Raw genomic sequence first — 17,227 nt, forward strand, 5'->3', positions numbered from 1 at the left:
ATAACATACCGTATATACTCGTGTATAAGCCGACCCGTGTATAAGCCGAGGTACCTAATTTTACCTACAAAAATGGGAAAACTTATTGACTCTTGTATAAGCCTAGGGGGAGAAATGCATTTCACACTCCTGATCCCGACTGTGTGCCAGTGAACTAGAAGCCAGTGAACTAGAAGCCAGTGAACTGAGCACAGTGGGGGGGCTGAAGCTGAAGGAGGGCTGGAGAGACTAAGGTTGAACATAGTTGTGTGGCCAGACCAAAAGTGACAGGAAAGTTGCAGCAAGTTCTACTCTGCACACACTCACCTCCACAGTCTGTCCCAGCTCCAAATGAAATCCCACCACACACACAGCATGCAGCCAGGCAGAGAAACAATCCCAGGGAATTCGTGCTGTGCTGCTCAAGTCCTCCCTCTCTCTCTCTCTTGTGCTGCACGAGTCTGCTCGATCTCCCTCCCCCTCCCTTCCTGCTTTTCAAGTCTCCCGTTCTCTTCGTGCTGCTTTCTCCGTGTCACAGCCCGAGTAATCTGATCGGGCTGCAGGAATGTGACAAGGGAGGAGCGGAGCCGAGCACCAGTTGATTCAGACAGCAGAAAAGAAAAGCTGCGCATGTGCCAGGGTTCTACTGCGGGTCAGTGTAAAGCCGGGAGGCGCTTCCTGATGATGCACTGAAGCAGTCAGAGAGGAAGACTTTTGCCAGGATGGGGGTGAGTGAGAGCACGCAGGAGCTCCTAAGCGCAGCCTTTCCTTTTGCAGCCTGACCCGCGTATAAGCCGAGGTAGAGTTTTTCAGCACATTTTGGGTGCTGAAAAACTCGGCTTATACGCGAGTATATACGGTACTTCAAAAGTTAACTTCAAGCTCAACAACCCTTTTAATCCACTTTATAAACATTTCTGTTCTAGTAGGGAAATGGTTAATAAACGTTTGCCTTTTTGGCAATGTTACAGCTGCACGTAACTAACTACTACAAAAACAAACAACAATCCTGGAAACATAAAATCCTCTAATGGCAAACAGGAGCAATATTTAAGGAAAGAAGCTAAATGATAAAGGGGAAATGAGTTATTTAGGCAAATGATAAGAATGTGGATAAAAGCAGTAAGAATGTTGTGTATTAAAATGTACTTACTTCTCCAGTCTGTGTCATGTGAGCCTTCCAAACCTTCACAGACCTCTCTGCCCATAATGTCCAGAAGCCGGCGTTCATAAGGCTGGAGCCTCAAAGATGGTAATCTGCCCCCGCCGGTCTTCTGGGCCTTTGCTCTCCTGGCAGCAAACTTCGCCCGCATCCAACGCTTCAGGTCACTGAAGCGCTTGTACACAGTGTTACGATCTCTGTGTGCAGCGCCTACAGCGTTGACTATGTCCGTTACTAGCTGCCAGATTTTTTTGCGTCTGGCAGCATTGATGCAATGGGATCGACATCCAAATAACACATCCCATTGCACGATGACTTCATCAACCAGTGCTGCATTCTCTTCACTGGTAAATCTTCGGCCCATTCGCCCACTGGGGCCCTCATCTCCATCGTCCTCCTCCTCCTCTGGCCTCCTCTGTGAGGCCGGTGTCTCTTCCTCCTCCTCTTGCCTCCTCCTGGCGGTCAGTGCTGTAGTTCCAGCCCTGGCTGAGGTGCCGGACCTGCCACGTGTCCCCGATGTTGGGGGAGACACGTGGCGTGCCCTGGGGGAGGCCCTACTTCCCCTGGTTGGGGTGCGGGACCGACCACGTGTCCCCGATGTTGGGGGGGACACGTGGCGTGCCCTGGGGGAGGCCCTACTTCCCCTGGCTGGGGTGCGGGACCGACCACGTGTCCCCGATGTTGGGGGGACACGTGGCGTGCCCTGGGGGAGGCCCTACTTCCCCTGGCTGGGGTGCGGGACCGACCACGTGTCCCCGATGTTGGGACACACACGTGGCGTGCCCTGGGGGAAGCCCTACTTCCCCTGGCTGGGGTGCGGGACCGACCACGTGTCCCCGATGTTGGGGGGGACACGTGGCGTGCCCTGGGGGAAGCCCTACTTTCCCTGGCTGGGGTGCGGGACCGACCACGTGTCCCCGATGTTGGGGGGACACGTGGCGTGCCCTGGGGGAAGCCCTACTTCCCCTGGCTGGGGTGCGGGACCGGCCACGTGTCCCCAATGTTGGGGGGGACACGTGGCGTGCCCTGGGGGAAGCCCTACTTCCCCTGCCTGGGGTGCGGGAACTGCCACGTGTCCCCGATGTTGGGGGGGACACGTGGCGTGCCCTGGGGGAGGCCCTACTTCCCCTGGCTGGGGTGCGGGACCGACCACGTGTCCCCGATGTTGGGGGGGACACGTGGCGTGCCCTGGGGGAAGCCCTACTTCCCCTGCCTGGGGTGCGGGACCGACCACGTGTCCCCGATGTTGGGGGGGACACGTGGCGTGAGCTGGGGGAGCTCATTGTCCTGGCACTCCCAGACCTCTCCCCTCCCCCTCTATGGGACCCTCCACCTGACAGGCTCTCCTCCTCCACCTCAGCCCAGGAACCCCTCCCTCTAACACTCCAGCCCCTGTCCCCCTCTCTCCCCCTCCTGTGGTGACTTACATCCCACGTAGTGTGGGATGCAGCCACCCTGGGCACCTCATCAGGGCTGGAACCACATTCTCCTTCCTCCTCCTCACTCCTTCTTCGCATTTTTCTAGCAGCTGTTTGGCAACCTCCTCCACCTAACTCATCCAAATAGCAAGTGCGCATTAAGGGCACCAATGCACCTAAAATGGCCTCCAGAGGACTTCCTGTTTGAAAAAAATGGCAGAAAGGAAGTGGGGCATAAAAAATTCGATTCGAATAGAAGTGGGGCAAAGGCTACCTTCGATCATCTTCGACTATTCGATACTCGCAAACCTTCGCATCGTAGCATGGAATCGATCGATTGAACAATGTTTTCCTTCGATCGAATATAGCCATATTCGATCGAAGACAGCCTTCGATTATCGTAGCATACCAATTCGATGCTCGAATATCGAAGTTTTTAAAATTCGATATTCGACCCTTGATGAATCGGCCCCTATGTGTGCGCTTCCTTTTGCATTCTATTTCACACTAAGAGACAAGATGGGAATTCCAGACCTTCCTATGTACCGCTATTTACAGCTGAGGCACATGTTTATGGCACAATTTGGGTCCGGGAGTTGGAGATGGGGGCGAATGCTTGAAGAAAAATGTGTTCATCACTAAAAGGACCATATAAAACTTTCTATATAAAGATACATTAAAAACACCTTGGACAAAATTGTGAGCTAGGCTGGACTACTAGTGGTCTATCTCATCTACATGCATATAATTTGCAGAAGATCAACATATAAATGCCATCTGAGTCTTGCTTTTAAATGTAATTACTACTATCCTGCTGCAGTCCCGTTTTCTGGTGTCTGTGCTCGTGTCCCCAGTGAAAAATGGGTTTAGTGACCAGGCACAGACAAAAACAGAGTTAAGTTGTTTAAAGGAACAGTAACACCAACAAATGAAAGTGTATTAAAACTTATTAAAATGCACTGTTGACCTGCACTGCTAAATCTGGTGTGTTTTCTTCAGCAACTCTACTATAGTTTATAAAACAAGCTGCTGGGTAGCTGTGGGAGCAGTCATTCAAAGCTAAAAAAGGAGAAAACGCACAGGATACACAGCTGATAACAGACAAGATGTACAATATTTGTCTTGTGCTTGAATGTCAGCCCCTATGGCTACACCACACCTAGAGCCTTTACTGTACATAGGAATATATGACAAAAGTAAAAATCATAGGGAAAGATTAAAACAAGGATTAAAATAAACAGCACAAAAACAAAACACAAGTGAGACAAAAACACCAATGATATAATCACTTGAATTTTTTTTACTTCATTTATTTTATTCAATTGAATAAATTGAAGTAATAGGTTCTTAATGTGAACTTTGCTTTATACTTTCTCATGTAAAATTAAATATACATGTTTATTAGTATACTACTATGTTTTGTCAATTGCACACTTAAGCTTAATTTTTCCACAAACTGGGCCCAAATATTTCAATACCTAACCCAAGCACATGAAATACCTATCCTGCCCATATCAATGTAGAGAAAATAAATCTACTATCTGGGGATGTTCTAGATAAGGTTGTTTACCCTTAAATCTACTAAAAACACAAACAATAAATAAAACCAATAGGTGCGAGAATACCAGGTGGTTTGTGGTGCGCTGGGACTCCCACTGCACTCACAGTGAGGATGCTCACAGTGAGGATGCCTGGCATTTCCTTCCTCCTTGCACTCCAATATTTAAATGACGCTTGGTCGCATTGGTCCCATTACTTTATCCGAGGTCATTATTCCCACCACTGTCCATTTAGAACTGCCTTCTAAACTTAAAACTTCTAATTTTTTTTTGCATTTCTTTATTGAAGCCTGACAGAGTTGTTCATCAGAATCTTCCTCCTCCACCTCCCATCTCTGTTGAAGGTCAGCCTAGGTATTTAGTACAGAGGTCAGTGGACTCCCACCTTTCCAGAGGTAAATTTGGAATATTAGCAACTATTGTATCAATTCTAACAGCCACCTTTAATGAAACTCAGTCATTCTATTCAGCAGGGGCAAAGATAGGAAATGTATCAACTAAATGTATCAATTTAGAACAGTTACAGAGGGTATATAAATATATACATATATGTGGGATATACATTTTGTACAAATGTCCTACCTGTTGAACTAAATCAAAATGCCTGTGATTATGTCATTGTCACGATCAGCACCCTAAATCCAGAACAAGTGCTAAGCTCCCTGGTCTGGCTCTGCTTGCGCTTGTAGTAGCCGCCTTTCACTTCAGGAGGAGCACTCCGCTAATCAGATGCCGCCAGGTCTTAATAAGAGAGGAGCCAAGCACGAGTTCTGGAGTTCAGGATAGTCAGACAGGCAAGGATCAGAATTGGAGAGTTCAGAATAGTCAAGCAGGCAGGCAAGGATCAGAATTGGAGAGTTTGGAATAGTCAAGCAGTCTAGGGTCAGGATTGCAGAGTTCAGAATAATCAGGCAGGCAGGGGTCAAAACCAAGATACATAATAGGATTCACATTGAATAATCACCCAGGAACTAAACAAGATAGACCTAACAATGGCAACTAATTCAAATCCAAAGTCCCTTTAAATACCTTTGAATTTCACGCTAAAGCGTGATGGTGTCGTGCGTAAAACCCGGAAGTGCATGCCACGGGTGCCATAGAGAAACCAGCAATGGAGGAGACAAGAACCATGCGGTGGCATCCCCGCCGGAGGCACGGTGGGCGACCCTGCCGGCCACTAGACCACCAGGGTAAGCGATCCTTGCAGTGTTAATCAGCAGTATGTCTGTTTTCATTTATCAGAGTATTTTTTCTCCTCTCCTAATTTTGCATATAAAACTTGATATAACCCTTTACTGTTTCTTTTTGTCCTAAGAACTTATCAGTGTCACTGAATCCAAAAAAAAAATAGCTAAAACATTAGTAGGGTGAGAGTGTTTAATAAAAAAAAGAAGGTAGATGCTAAATGAAACACAATAGCAAATATAAAAAAAACATGCTAGTATTTAGTTGATGGAACATGATGCTATTGCAAATACTTTCTCCTTTCATTTATATGATGACCCCTTTCTGTTTGTAGGGGAGTCTAAGTTTGCAACTTCACTTGTACTGTACATTTACAATAAAACAATTTATTTACAATAAAACCAAATCATTTACAATCTTAAAAATGTATATTGTCATTTGTATATCAATGAATGATTTCAAGAATGATTTCAACTTAGAATGAGATCACATCACACATTTTGCAGAGCATAAGGCCATTTCTTTGCTGCACAGAAAGCCTTCTGTTGTTCTGCTTCTGAACACATCCTGTTTTCCAGATTGTATTTATTCAGTGGACCATCATGGCATTGTATCTTTAGCTGAACAATGTTATTCTGAAAATATGTGAAATGATTAATGCCTTCAACAATTATCTCTAATTGAACAGACATGAAAGGGGGTATTTTTTCAGCCCAGATAAGCCTATTGCATGGCTATTATGAGAGCCTTTAGTGCTCCGCTGAATAAAACTATTATTGCCTCTTGTCTGCAGTCAGTGTAATGTGTCACTGCAGGTCAGTGAGAAATATAAATTACTCTTTGAAACATAGCTACAGTAATCCCTTAAGCAGTAGAGTAGGAGATACCAAGCTGTCTGTTTAGGTTGAAAATGTGTGGCATGATGTTTGCATTTGTATTAAGAAATCCCACTTTATTTGTATGCATATTACTAATAGTAACACAGCTTATAAAAACAGGTTACCCTATAAAGGCTTAAAATTGCAGTGGAGAAAAATTTAAAAAAAATTAACAAAACAAAAAATATTGACTAGTTTATTCCAGCTACGATTTAATTATCCTTATTGGAGGCAAAATAATCCTATTGGACTTAATGTTTAAATTATTTTAGTAACCTTATGTCATTGTATCCAAATTAATCTTGAAAACCCCAAGCATTCTTCTCATAACAGGTCTCATACCTGTAATATTTAATATTTAAAAGAGTATAATGGAAATATTGCACTGATAATCCTACATTTAAACAACTTTGTACAAGTGTATCCAGTAATTAATTTCATATAAGATGTTGGTTATTCAATCTACCATTTTTAACTAAATTTCTAGCATTAAGCTATGTTTCACAGGCAATAAGTTATTTTTTAATTAGTACTATTATTTAAAAGTCAGAAACCTGATTCATACTTAACTGAAAAGTTTGGCTGTCAAGTTTAACATAATGTTATATAGCTGATGTTACAGCTAAAAGTCTGTTAAAGATGATTTTTTGATCTTCTTGGTACCTTCTTGCTGATCACCTTTAAAGTACATGTTCTAGTTGTAATAAGAAGAAATGTGTATGTAAAAAGTTCTGTCCATTCACTGGCTGATGCAACATAACATATATATGTGCCCCTAGTTTGTCTGTGAGCACCATACCTCACAGGAGTTTTTAATATTATTAGCCAAAAATGTAATGTATAAAGGATGGAGTGACTGGATGTCTAAAATAACAGAATATAACACTACTTCCTGCTTTGCAACTTTCTTGGTTTTCACTGATTGGTTATGTTAGTGACTTGAGGGGGGCACATGGGTGGCCACATGGGTCATAACTGTTTGTTTTTGAATAGGAGCTGCAAGCTGAGAATCAATTGCAAACTCACTGTATAGTTATGTCCTATGTGCGCCCCCCCCCTTCAAGTCAGTGACTTACTCAGATTTAGAGAGCTGAAAAGCAGGAAGTGATGTTATGTTCAGTTATATTAGACATTCGGTCACTCTACCCTTTATAGATACAATTTTTGGCTAACTAACTATATTAGAAACATTTTTTATTTTGCACAGCTTATCTATTTACCCAGTTTTTATTTTTGCACTGAACTGTTCCTTTAAACTAGCAGCATTTCAATATGGGACTATACAATGACAAAAATAATTGTCCAATTCCTTTCTTCCTGCATGCAAAACACATCAGCTCTGCTGAGCAGATTCAAGGACTCTTGCGCTTGTCGACAAATGGCAGTTGTGTAAAGCAGGCAAACATATCCTGACAAAGAAAAACAATTGTTAAGTTTGATAAATGTGCCAACTAGTTACAGTTGTATTTTGATATATTAAAAACAGATTGAACTTTTATAAATCAGTGTCAGTGTTTTTAATATGGGTTGTTTTATGTGACATATATATATTAAGAGAGACCTGCAATGTTTAGGGATGCAGTTTGCATTAAAGAAGTACATGTATGTAGCTATCTCTGCAAGTTCTAGATTTCACAAAAAAATTTCATCAAAGAATGGACTGTCTGATTAATATCTTGGTGAATCAAAATGCCATTAACTATGGCAATTTAAGTTTGCACTTGAGGTAATGTACAAACATATTAAAACATTTTAAAAGGTTTGGTTTCATAAACTGCTTTTCCAAACATACTGAAATGAACAGGGTATGTTTTTGTGTGCACAGGATATCTCCCTCATCTTAGGAAAGTCTTGGGAAATTGTCATGATCACTTCAAGTTATTTTGATGAATAAGTGAATGGTTGGTCCCCATAAGCTTTTTGTAAGGAGTGTAGACAGTTGCCAATCAGTCTCTGGCACTCATGTACAGTATGTTTGTGTCAAGACTGATGCAAATTGTGTCATAACAGAAGCAACTTGCGTGAAGGTTGGGGCACAAACACAAAGCACTTAAATGGTTGGTTCACCTTTAAGTTAACTTCTAGTATGTTATAGAATGGCTAATTCTAAGCGATTTTTCAATAGGTCTTCATTTTTTCTTTTAATAGTTTTTTTAATTATTTGCCTTTTTCTTCTGATTGTTTACAGCTTTCAAATAGGGGTTATTGACCCGATCTAAAAAATAAAGGCTACAAAGTTATTGCTACTTTTTTTTACTCTTCTTTCTATGCAGTCCATATCTTATTCATATTGCAGACTCTTTTTCAAATTAATGCAAGTTTGCTAATGAATAAAAAGTTAAAAAGATGCTGAATAAAACACTTAACTAAACAGCCACAAATTAAACACATTGTAAATTGTCTCAAAATATCACTCTCTACATCATGCTAAAAGTTACTTTAAATAGGCACCAAGGCCTCGCTTCCTTTCAAAGTAATTGTTGTCTTATCTTATTGTCAGGACCAGCCCGAGACTTGAACTCTGGTTGTGCTGTTCTGGACACTTGCATCATTTACCTCATGAGCCACTGGGGGCTCTTGGGAGTGGTCCTGAACTCTTGTGTTTAATGTTTGTTATCTACCTGTTCACAGTATGTTTTCCACCCACCTTGTTTACCCTCATGTGTCTCCCATTCCTAGTCACCTTCCCTTTATAAACCCCGCCCTGAGCTTTGCTCAGGGCTGAGTCATTGAATGTATTCTGTTTGTTCCTGACCTGCCGACCTAAACCTTGAAAACCTTGAAAACCTTGAATGCCTTGTTCCTGAAAACCTTGCTACCTTGTTTCCTGAGTGAGTACCTTTTGTTCCTGTGTTCCCCATTTTTTCCCTCAACATGTGGATACCCTGATTAGCCTTTTTTGCCTGTTCCTGCCTTTTTGTTTTCTGTGTTCTGGCTGCCAATAAATCTACTATTTACTTTCATCATCATGTCTTTGCCTCCAATCACCTATGGCTACACCCCTGTTCCATTGTGGGAGGTGAGGCTTTTCTTCATCTCAAGCTCCAAAGACTGAGCAACCTGACGCAATTTTAGGTCCATTCCTGTTGTCTTTTTTCAGTGCTTCACTGAAATGAATGGGATTTTGTCAATTCTATGATTGTGTAATGTTTTTAGGAAACATCAGTCATAATCAGAAGAAACAATTGTGTGGCTAAGGCAATGGGTAACAAAACAATGTTTCAGTGCATATAAAACATTAATGACGTAATACAAAAACCATACAGATCCCAGCAGTATACTTTCTAGATGATGACCAAGTTAACACTTTTACACATATTAAGGCTTACTTGTTAATACCATAGACAGCCCCCTTCCACTAATCGATGGCTTGCACTGACCCTAAATGGCAACTCTTCAGCCGCCATTACTTTGCTAAGAATGCCATCTCTGCTCCCAACCACAGGTGGTGGATAATACTGCTGGCAGGGTGCACTGCACCACTGACACATGTACCAGCAGGCATGGGAAGGGGTGGTATATCTCCTTTACCGACTATTGGGTCTCTCCACTGAGCACCAGGATGGGTGTAGGCCAGAGTTGCTCCTCTGAGGCTGGAGGTGGCTCTCCATGGGGTGAAGGTGGAACCCCAGATAGCTGCTGCCTGTGCTATAACCTCCTCTTCCTACACTGCCCCATCCTCAAAGAAGCTATCCTTCAACACAGCCCTGCAAGCTGTGCTGCAACTATTCTGCCTGTGGTAGAGAATTCACACCAGTCCTGAGATCCTTACCCCACCAGCTGCAAGAAATGTCATCTGCAACAATGGATGCAGCCTGTTGTCAACCCTCCACGAAGGCCATCTGACCCATGTGTCTTGATGCACATGTCCAACCTTGTGTTGTAGCACCTCCTGAAAAGATACCCGAGGTTGGGTGATGTGCTAAAGAAGGGTCTGCAGCCACCCCTCCCCACCCCAGTGTGTTGTTGTCATGTGTGTGATGCTGCAACAGCTGCTACCCTACACACATCTGTTACCTACTGATGTGCTAGAACATTTGCATATGTTTAAGCAATTTCTAGAGCTGTGATGGACTGTTAGCAATTACCTGCTGGAACAGATTGTCAAGAGTAAACAGAGGATGCGCAGCTGGGCTACTTCAGAGGGTAGCAGTTGTGAACAAGGCAGCTCTGCTGAATATTTGCCCCCTTCGAGTATGACATGTGCTTTGGTAGCAGGAGCAAGGTGTGTTTGAGGACAAGTTGCCTGAGAAGGAGGGGAGGAAGTCCCAGGCTGTCCCAACAAATCTGTTGGGACTTGGACAGAATCTATCTGATGTTCCCACTGTGCAGGTAACTTGCAGGTACTTACTTTTAACTGAAAGAGAGGAGAGCACTCAAACGCAGATTAACTGCTTGTGATTATTTATTATCACAGGTACTCAACCTGCTGCAGTGAGGTGGCCATTTAGGGAACAATAGGGTAAAATCTAAATTTACAATATAAAATAATTATTCCGGTTTAAGTGATATCACTTCCGGTCAGCACAATGCTTAATGCAGGAACTGGTTGGGTAGGCTCCCTTTGGTTTCAAATCAATCAATAAAGGTCTGTATGTACTTCCTACATTGAATAATGTCCCACCAGCAAAATCCTTCCCTCCAGAGTAATTTGCTTGTAATTTAGAGTGTCTGTAAGGACAGGTGCCTGATGAGAAAAAAAATTGGTAAACTGTAATCCGTTCTCCTCTTAGGCACACTGAATCCCGCTTCATCTCAAATGACGATATAAATGAAGAGAGAAAAAACACAAATGTGCGCTTCTATGTATAATTAACACCCGGCCGCTGATAGATCTTTACTTACAGAATCGCCAGAGTTTACTCGAGCGTTGTTACAATCTGCTCAGATCCCACTTCTCTGCACTCCAGTTACTCGCAATAGGGTTTTGCTTGCATAACACCGTCGGCTTCCTCCTGTTCCGCTGTCCTGGCACCTTCCCTTTCACTTCTTACCGGTTCTTGCTCTCACTCCCTCTTCTGCAGCTGGAGCTAGTACTGCGGAAGCTGGCGCTATGGACTGGGAAATCAGTCGGAAAACAGAGCGAAATCTCAATGGTGGGAATTTTTATTCAATAAAAATCAATAGTAAAAACTTACATTTAAGAACTCGATCCACGGCCTAACGCGTTTCGTGATTAGAATCACTTCATCAGAGGCAATAAAATGTCATATCCGGTCTGGTTAAATTTATAATTAGCATGATTAATTCATTATTGTTTCCAATTAGAAACCTGTTAGGTTAAACATATTCAAACATAGAAGCGCACATTTGTGTTTTTTCTCTCTTCTTTTATATCGTCGTTTGAGGCGAAGCAGGAAGGGGGTTTCAGTGTGCCTAAGAGGAGAACGGATTACAGCTAGTGATGGGCGAATTTGCGCCGTTTCGCCGAAAAATTTGCGAATTTCGCGAAACAGCGAAAAATTAGTGAAATCGCGCCGGCGTCCTGTTTTTTCGGAAAAATTTTTTTGACGCTGGCGAATTTGACGCGAATTTTCGCGGGCGTTTCGCGAATTTATTCGCTGGCGGCGAATCGCGCAAATTCGCCGCGAATTCGCGCCTGGCGAATAAATTCGCCCATCACTAATTACAGCTTACCAATTTTTTCTCAGCATGCACCTGTCCTCTATATCGCTGTCAGGACTGCCAGAAGTACCCGACGGCGCTGTTTACATTCCCAGCGGTCACAGTGAAGATCCAAGATGGCGGCGCCCATGCTGAACACATGGCTGTAGTGTCACTGCATGATGATGACATCACTGGTGCTGGGATCTTATCATAAAAGGGCGCCCAGAACATTGTGACGGCGCCCAAGAATAGGATTCAAACCACTAGGGTTCCTGTCCTGCTTGCTCCCAGCCTTGATTCCTGCTCCCAGCCTTGATTCCTGCTCCCTGTCTGTGATTTTTGTTACCTGCCTGTGTTATTGAACTTTGCCTGGACTTTGGACTTTTGCATCTAAGCTGCCTGCCCTCGTTAACTCCTGCCTGTGACTACTGATTCTGCTTAACCCTTCGGATACAGTGACCTTGCTCCCACTAGAGGGCTTCCTCCTTGATCCTGAATACCTCCCTGGAGGGAGCTCCCGGCTCCCTGACATTATTCTTGGGCCATGGATCCTACTGAGGAAGCTATGCCTGATGTCGGACGAGCGCTCCGCGGACTGGCATCCCGCATGGAGGATTATGAAGCCCAGCAGTAACGCATATAGGGCAGGCACTCGATACCCTTCTCTCTCGTATGCCTCCAGTGCCCCCTGCTTCCCAAGCTGCTGTAAATCCTCCCATGGCGGCCGTCTCGTCTACCGCAGGTTCCTCGTCTGGTGATCCTTGCATTCTGCCTCCTCCTCGCTTTAGTGGGGACCCACAAGTTTGCAGAGGTTTTGCTACACAGTGCCATATCCAGTTTCAACCCTCGCACTTCCCCAATGAACGTTCCAAGGTGGGGTATGTGATGTCTCGTTTGGTGGGCAAACCGCTTGAGTGGGCAACATCTCTTTGGGAGAAGAATTCTCCAGTGACTTTTGATGCCAAGGCTTTTCTTCAAGCATTTCGTACTGTGTTTAATGCCCCGGGACGGGTCACAAACGCCCCTTCTCGTCTTCTGCAACTCCGGCAGGGAAACCGCAGTGTCAGTAACTATGCTATTGACTTTAGAACTTTAATGGCTGAGACTTCCTGGAATGACGATGCCTATAAGGCTGTATTCTATCAAGGTCTGTCTATTCGAATTAAAGATGATCTTGTCTACAGGGAGTTCCCTGACCTGCTGGAAGATCTGATTGCTCTATCCATTAAGGTGGACACTCGTCTCAGAGAGCATCAAGTAGAGAAGGAGTGCAGTAAAAGATTTCAACCCTTGTTGGCACCTCGCTTCCAAAGACCGCTGTTACCTTCTACCCCCCAGAAGCCTTCTGTTATTCCTCTGGAGGAACCTATGCAAGTCGGAAGAGTTCGTCTCTCTGAACAGGAGAAACTCCGGGGATGTACGGCTGGACTCTGTCTCTATTGTGGTGGTCAGTCCCACTTTGCCAACTCTTGTCCTGTGAAGCCTCAGAGATCCCCTCTTCAAGGTAACCCTGGAAAGACTCGTATGAGGGCGTTATTCCTGTAAAGCCTCAGCGTTCCCCTCTTCAAGGTGACCCTGGAAAGTCTCATGTGAGGGATGTTGCTCCCACATCTCAAGAGAACTCTCACAGGTTTCTTCTGCCTTTACAGATCCGTCTGGCCACTAAGACCATAGTTGGCTCAGCATTCATTGACTCTGGTGCTGCCGAAAATTTCATGGACACTCTCTTTCTCTGCTAAGTATATGAATGTTCCCCTGTTTCCATTGACTCCTCCTCTTCGAGTAACCGCCATTGATGACCGACCCCTTGAATCCGAGTTTATCTCTATGACGACTGGGGAATTGCCTGTGCAGGTTGGGACTTTACACAAAGAAAAGTTATTGTTCCTGATTACTTCCTGTCCTTCTGTTCCAGTCATCTTGGGGCTTCCCTGGTTACGCCTGCATAACCCTATCATTGATTGGTCCTCGGGGCAGGTTTCCCGTTGGAGTCCATACTGCCAATAGCATGCTGAACCCATCCAGAGGGTGATTATTTCTGTGTCAGATTTGAAGACGCTTCCCTCCTTCTATAAGGAATTCTCCGAAGTCTTCTGTAAAAAGTCTGCAGAATTTCTACCTCCTCATCGTCACTACGATTGTCCAGTTGATCTCCTGCCTGGAACCATGCCTCCTAGAGGTCGCACTTATCCTCTCTCTCCGGCAGAGACCGTTGCCATGAAGGAGTTTATCCAAGAAAATCTCCAGCGGGGGTTTATTCGCCCTTCTACTTCTCCTGCAGGGGCTGGATTCTTCTTCATGGAGAAAAAGGATGGAGGCCTACGTCTTTGTATTGACTACCGGGGTCTTAATAAAATCACCGTTAAGAACCGGTATCCCTTGCCTCTGATTGCAAAACTTTTTGACCAACTGAAGGGGGCTAGAATCTTCACTAAGCTGGATCTCCGGGGGCGTACAACCTCATCCGCATCAGTGAAGGTGACGAATGGAAGACTGCATTCAACACTCGTGATGGGCACTATGAATACCTCGTGATGCCCTTTGGTCTCTGCAATGCCCCCGCTGTCTTCCAAGAATTTGTAAACAACATTTTCAGGGATCTCTTGGGAAAGTTTGTGGTCGTGTACCTTGATGACATCCTGATTTTCTCCAAGGACCTTGCAAGCCATCGCTCCCAGGTGAAGGAAGTACTCCCTCTTTGCCAAGCTGGAGAAATGCGTGTTCGAAGTGTCCAAGATTCCTTTTCTGGGCTATATAATCTCCCCAGAGGGTTTCGAGATGGATCCTGTGAAAGTGTCTGCAATCCAAGAGTAGCCTCTACCACTGAGCACCAAGGCAATCCAGAGATTCATTGGTTTTGCCAATTACTACCGGCAATTCATTAAGGGATTCTCTTCTCGTATTGCTCCTATCCTGGCCCTCATCCGTAAAGGGGGTAAACCCAGCTCATGGCCCCCGCCTGCTATAGAAGCTTTTCAGTCCTTGAAGGATGCCTTCACTTTTGCTTCGGTTCTCCACCATCCTGATCCGGAGTTACCTTTCTTCATCGAGGTGGATGCTTCTGAAGTTGGAGCTGGCGCTATCCTGTCCCAAAGACATCCCTCTGATGGAAAGCTGCACCCATGTGCGTATTTCTCTAAGAAGTTCTCTCCTGCAGAACAAAATTATGATGTAGGAAATCGAGAACTCCTGGCTGTTAAGCTTGCCTTAGAAGAGTGGCGTCACCTCCTTGAAGGTTCCTTGATCCCAGTCACGATCTACACAGATCATAAGAATCTTGAGTTCATTCAATCTCTCAAGAAGCTGAATCCCAGATAAGCAAGGTGGGCTTTGCCCTGGCTCCAAGAATCGGAAAGCCAATGCTCTGTCTCGAAGTTTCACTCCGGTGGATCGTACTCCTGAAAGACAAGAGACTATTATTCCTCCTGTCAAGATCATCGCTTCTTTGTACCCTCAATTTGCTGATCAAATTCTGTCTGGTCAATCTTCTGCCCCTCCTGATACTCCCATTGGAATGGCATTCGTTATACCTGAACTTCGTCTGCCTATCCTGCAACAGACTCATAGCTCCAAGCAAGCGGGACATCCTGGTCCTGCTAAGACTCTAGAACTTTTACGGCGTCTAGTCTGGTGGCCGACTATTTGTAAAGATGTCAAAGACTTTGTTGCTGCTTGTACCGTTTGTGCCACTTCCAAGTCTAGCCATTCTCGCCCTAACGGGTTACTACAGCCATTGCCTGTCCCCTCTCGTCCTTGGACGCATTTGGCAATGGACTTCATAGTCGAACTTCCTCCCTCCACCATGATCTGGGTCGTCATCGTTTTAGCAAGATGGCCCACTTCATCCCTTTACGGAAGCTTCCATCTGCAGTGGAGTTGTCACAGTTGTTTATTCAATTCATTTTCCGCCTGCATGGCTTCCCGGCGGAGATTGTCTCTGACAGAGGTTCCCAGTTCACGGCGAAGTTTTGGCGTTCCCTGTGCAAAGATCTGGGTATTACTCTCCAGTTCTCCTGCGCTTATCATCCGCAGACAAATGGAGCAGCTGAACGAGTGAACCAAGCTTTAGAACAGTTCCTGAGGAACCAAGTTTCCCTTTGTCAAGATGATTGGTCTGATCTCCTCCCGTGGGCAGAATTCGCTCATAACAATGCCTGCCACACTTCCACTGGAAGGTCTCCATTCATGTCGGTGTATGGTCAACATCCTCAAGCCTTCCCACAGGACTTTGTGTTGTCTGACGTCCTGGCTGCAGATGACCATGCAGCCAACATGTCTGCTATTCGGGCTGCAACCAAGTCGAACTTGGAGAAGAGCACTCTGGTTCACAAAACGTTTGCAGATTGAAGACGTAGACCCTCTCCTCCCTACAAGGTTGGTGATAAAGTCTGGTTGTCTTCCAGGAACATTCGGTTGAAGGTGCCATCTCCTAAGTTGGGTCCGAAGTTTGTGGGTCCAACCGCTTCTGTTGACCAGTCTCCCCCTCCTACTATCTCTGTGGATGGTCAACAAGAATATGAGGTGGAAAAGATCCTTGACTCCAGAATCTCCAGGGTTCTCTTCAGTACCTCATCAAGTGGAAGGGCTTTGGCCCTGAAGAATGCTCCTGGGAAGGACACTCTGACGTTCATGCTTCTTGTCTTGTGAGGGATTTCCACGCTAAGTTTCCCCAAAAGCCTTGTCCTGGTGGTCCAGAGGCCCCCCGTGGGGGAGGGGGTACTGTCAGGACTGCCAGAAGTACCCGACGGCGCTGTTTACATTCCCGGCGGTCACAGTGAAGATCCAAGATGGCGGCGCCCATGCTGAACACATGGCTGCAGCGTCACTGCATGATGATGTCATCACTGGTGCCGGGATCTCGTCATAAAAGGGCACCCAAAACATTGTGACGGTGCCCAAGAATAGGATTCAAACCACTATTGATCCTGGGTTCCTGTCCTGCTTGCTCCCAGCCTTGATTCCTGCTCCCTGTCTGTGATTCTTGTTACCTGCCTGTGTTATTGAACTTTGCCTGGACTTCTGCATCTAATCTGCCTGCCCTCGTTAACTCCTGCCTGTGGCCACTACTACTGATTCTGCTTAACATTTCGGATACCGCGACCTTGCTCCCACTGGATGGCTTCCTCCTTGATCCTGACTACCTCCCTGGAGGGAGCTCCCAGCTCCCTCACAATCGCTTACGCTGAGATTTCCTTACGGACACTCTAAGTTACAAGCGAATTACTATGGAGGGAAGGATTCTGCTGGTGGGACATTATTCAATGTAGGAAGAGCATACAGACCTTTATTGATTGATTTGCATTTTTAGGGGTGGAATTCCCTTTGTATTTGCGCATCTGCTGTTTATATTTGCGCAAGGTGTAAACCAAAAATCCTATATCCCTTTGGTTTCAGAAAGCGAGTGTGGGTCAGGCTTAGGGTAAGCGGGTAAGGGTTAGG

The 17,227-nt window shown here is 45.1% G+C and overlaps 1 long non-coding RNA gene across 1 annotated transcript in view; it reads right to left on the bottom strand.

Annotated features, from left to right (window-relative positions):
• Positions 1-7,237: 7,237 nt before the first annotated feature.
• Positions 7,238-17,227, bottom strand: part of LOC108706786 — a 51,579-nt gene continuing 41,589 nt past the window's right edge. Inside the window, exon 3 of the long non-coding RNA XR_005964922.1 lies at positions 7,238-7,590. This is a non-coding gene — a long non-coding RNA (uncharacterized LOC108706786). The remainder of the gene's footprint in view (positions 7,591-17,227) is intronic.

Source organism: Xenopus laevis, chromosome 1S (assembly GCF_017654675.1).
Source record: "Xenopus laevis strain J_2021 chromosome 1S, Xenopus_laevis_v10.1, whole genome shotgun sequence".
Lineage (NCBI taxonomy): Eukaryota > Metazoa > Chordata > Amphibia > Anura > Pipidae > Xenopus > Xenopus laevis.